The following is a 4,319-nucleotide window of genomic DNA, read 5'->3' on the forward strand; positions in this document are numbered from 1 at the left end:
TTTTTTTTTTTTAATTTTTATTTGCCATTTTTTATTGTTTTTATTGCGCACTGCACAAGTAGAGTCGATTGCAGCCATTGAATGCATTGCAAAGTATTTCAAAATAACGTTCTGAAGGAGGTACGTACACACATGTAGGAATGCTGAAGCGAAAGTAACAGGGGTTATGGCTATTGTCATAAAACTTGCCATTATTCTGGCAATTAAAAGTAATGATTTTATTAACCCTTTGCAAAGCTACGCATTCGAAGTCAAATGGTGTGGTATTCTTGTTGTCATTGAAAAAAACTAGTAAATGGCATTACGAATTGGAGTAATAGTCTAGTTACTCTAGACATAACTGGACTTACGTAAGAAATCGTCAATGATTACTCAACATCAACTTAGCCAGAAGTGAAAATATTTTGTGTTTTTGTATTTTTCTTCTCAGCTAATGGTCACTTTGCCGCCTATAAGCCACCTCAAAATATTCCTGAACGCATATATATTGCGTTGGCCAATATAATAGGTTACGATACGTAAATTAAGTCTAGACTAACTGAGCCTTAAGTCGTTGTAAAGTGCGAGAAATTATTACTTTAAATATTACTTAAGTACACTTAGAAGAATATAGAGATAAATGGGCGTGGCGCGAATGAACACAATCGACTAGGTGGCTTGAACGGGAGTCTACATCCAGTAAAGAAAAAACACGCGTGCGTCTATGCCCTCAAGCCAGTATTAAAATGTCAATGCCTACCCCCTGGTGGACTACCCGGTTATTGACGACTGAGATAGTACTTTTGGTGACCGGTGTATGCACTGGCTGAACATCCGGTGGCAACTGGTGAGCGCCGATAGATGTGCGCTACTAACGATAGGTTCAAGAAACGGACAATTTCGACGAGGTCGGACCAAATAGAGGCGGTGTTAGTTCATTGGGATTGAGTTGGCATGTAAAGTGGTAATTGGTGTTATGAAGGGAGTCTCCACATGTCGGACACTCATTGGGGGTATTATTATCGAGTATGGACAATAAGCTGTTGAGACGGCTGCCATATCCGACCGAAACTGGGCCAGAGTAGCGTGGGTCTCTCCTGGCAGGTGAAGCTCCGTGTCTGCTACAGTTGGTGATTGGACTCCGATCAGGACATTTATGGGTCGGGAGTCGTGGTAGGGTGTGGCCCACTCCCTATCAATGCCGTTGGTCACTCGTCGATACCTTGTATTCGTATAGGTGCCCTGATTGGAGGCTTCTCCTCGAGCAAGGGACTGTTTAATGTACTCACGTCTGTGACATCCCACCAGAAACTGCTTGCTGAGTAACTTGTTATGGCCCCTTACGGGAAGCATTTGGTCCTCGCTGTGCAGGTAGTGCTCAGGCGTCCTGTCGCTGTCCGGTGTGCGGCATACAGACAAGTCTGTAGCTTCATCCACTGCGTTCAACTAGTCCCCGTTCACCGTATTTCGGATAATGGAAAAGTCTCACCAAACACTGGGAGAAAAGAGAATATTTACACCTTTGTAATTCTAGACTATAACCTTTGTTCTCTGAGAGTGGAAAGCAGGAAACAAAAATTAACCAAAATTCCATCAAACTTTATGACTGGGCCACATTTTTTGTGAGTTTTGGTTGCCATAGTGATCCAATACTGCCCATATTTTATATTTAGGGTTTTCATAATTTCATATTTCTAAGAAAAATTGGACCACATGTCAATTTTCAGGGATATCGGTGCAGATTAACTATTAATTCCACCTGCATCCATATAGTCGAAACGCTGTGGGGCGGTCGGTTCTAAACTGTGCTGTGTCACTGTGGTTGCTTGGAACAAGTAGGCTGCAGTGAACAACACAGCACTGCGGACAGCTGCAAAATCCCTTCGCCTGAAGATCATCTTCATAGTGCGGCCGATATGCTCCCATTAAGGGAGCAGAGAATCATACCCAGCAAGCAGTTACTCGTAGGTTGCTATGGACGTGTGTACCAGAAGGCATATCCACCAATAGAAGGAGGAGCTCCTGAAGTATGTGCATCAACCACTGGACCCAGATTATTAGTCACGAACTTGAAGATTTTTAAGCTGTGGGGTTTAGAGAGTGAAACAACGGAAATCACTTCATTGTTGCTTCTTGTTCTTATTTACGCAATTTTGCATTTTTCTATATTTTTGAACATACATTTTCATAAGCGGTTTAAATTTAATGCACTCTAATTTGGATAACAGTGGTAAAGATTTAGAAACTGCCACGAATGGCTTAACATTCTCTTTTGATATAGAACTTTTTGATTTTTATCACGTCTTTTTGTCAACTAAATTAATTTCTTGAGCAATTTCAGCTTTCAATGTCATGACCAGCTTCAAGCAAGAAACTGAAAGCTGAAACTTTCAATAGAATTAAGCATAACCCCAGTCTAAATTAAAAAACTATCGATGCACACATCCATACCATCACAAAGGGTTCAGCCATCCAAATAGTTTGCCAAACCGCAACCACCTTTAGTGTGCCACAATGCTTATGCTTTCAAATTCAGTTAGTGCATGCCACAAAGTGGTCCAACAAATAGGCAATTACACTCGACCGGACGTCTGGGCTTCCCTTTGAGTTGTTTACATTCCGAAAATGCGGGGTACGGTGTGCATATCTTGCGGCATTTGGCTGCCGGTTTGATGAAGAAACACCTGGGTGGATCCGTGCACGCCACAACCGGGCAGACGAATTTTTAAGCAACGCTTATTCCCAGCAACCGAACAGCTGCGTTTTTCCTCCTTGCTGAGGTGCGGGCAAGCCGTCTTCGGGTGGGCGGACTTCTTGCGTCGCTCCAATGGTGGCAATTTGACCTTCTCGAAGCAGCAAATCTTGCGCGGTGCTGTTCTTATGTCTGGACATTCATTCCAGGTTTGCGTATAATTGCGCTTCGCTTTGTCGGACGGTTTATAGTAGAGATCATCAAAGCGCGGCAAGACATTTTTGCAAATGTCCAGACAACACTCGGGATTCAGCCACATAGATTGGCGCTTATCTTTTTTACACTCGCCTTTGTCCTCTTTCTCTTTGAGGCTCTTTTCACTGCACTTTGGTACGTTAGAGTCGCAATGACTGCGATAACTTGGATGCTTGGACTGGCTGGTAAATGTACGTGCAAGGGAATGAGTGAGTATTGTACTTTTCAGTGCTTGGATGAGATTATTACTGAACGACTGGTAGAGCGCCATTTTGGATAGTTCAATGTGAATTTGAGTATGTGGTTGTCAAAGAATTTACATACGTATACCGTTACTTGATCAATAGTTGAAGATGCGTTAAAATTTTTAGTTTCGTGGTTTCAGAGCAAAAATTTCGTTGTTTTTATAATTTTTTTAAAAGATGGAAAAGAAAACTTTAAATTTTAGAAAAAAATCAAGATATATTTGTTGAATTTTTTTGGTTTTTGAAACTAGAATGAAAGGAATTTTAATATCAAGCTACTGAGTCAACATTCCATTTTATTTGCTTGGGGCCAATATCCAGCAAGTATGAAGAAATACGTAAGTTGTGGTTTAAAGCTCAACCAGCCACCGACGGAGCGCTCTTCCGTACCTGCCGTCCATATCAACATATGAAATTGCTGTTGATAGAGAGCGAGGAGAAGCAACAACGCCACCGTCATGCACGGACTACGGTTTTACGTTAACACCGACTACAGTTTTGCGTCGGTGGCTAGTTGAGCTATTGGAATATATCCACGGTAAAGTGCATATGCTTGTTGTAAGAGGCGACTGTAATTCTCGGGTCCGAGTGAGAATGGCATATGACGTAGGTGTGTCTCAGGCAGGGGCGGATCCAGCGGGGGGCGGGAGGTTTGGGTGTTAAACTACGTATCCGTCAGTGGCGGATGCACGGGGTGTGTTTTAATAGGGCGCATATGCATGTATAATATGGCGTCTATGTACTAAAACACCCCCGGTGGGTCTACCACTAACTGACACGTAGTTTAACCCCCAAAACCCCCCGCTGGATCCGCCCCTGGTTTCAGAAATAAGGAGGATTACGGGAAGAATGCACTTTGAAACACAGATCACCCTGGAATAAATGCTTAACTGAAGATTAGTACTTTCAAACTATTTTCTGGACGTAGCATTTATACTTAAGATGGTAGTCACACAACCTGAAATCCAGCAGCTCTTGCGACAAGACCATAGATTCTGAAGGGTTCAATCATCACACAAGCCTTCAGTGTTTACATATGTACATACATGAAGCAGCGCATCCTGAAGAAGAGAGTAATATTTATGCTTATTCATTCCTCTTCTTTAGAGACGGTATTGGACCAACCTTCTACAATATGCATGAGTACG

General features: G+C 42.4%; 1 pseudogene; it reads right to left on the reverse strand.

Annotated features, from left to right (window-relative positions):
- Positions 1-2,515: 2,515 nt before the first annotated feature.
- On the reverse strand, positions 2,516-3,197 carry LOC108381484 (uncharacterized; annotated as a pseudogene).
- Between the last annotated feature and the right edge of the window lie 1,122 nt (positions 3,198-4,319).

The sequence above is a fragment of the Rhagoletis zephyria genome, unplaced genomic scaffold (genome assembly GCF_001687245.7).
Source record: "Rhagoletis zephyria isolate East Lansing unplaced genomic scaffold, Rhagoletis_zephyria_1.1 Rzeph_scaffold_22715, whole genome shotgun sequence".
Taxonomy (NCBI): Eukaryota; Metazoa; Arthropoda; class Insecta; order Diptera; family Tephritidae; genus Rhagoletis; species Rhagoletis zephyria.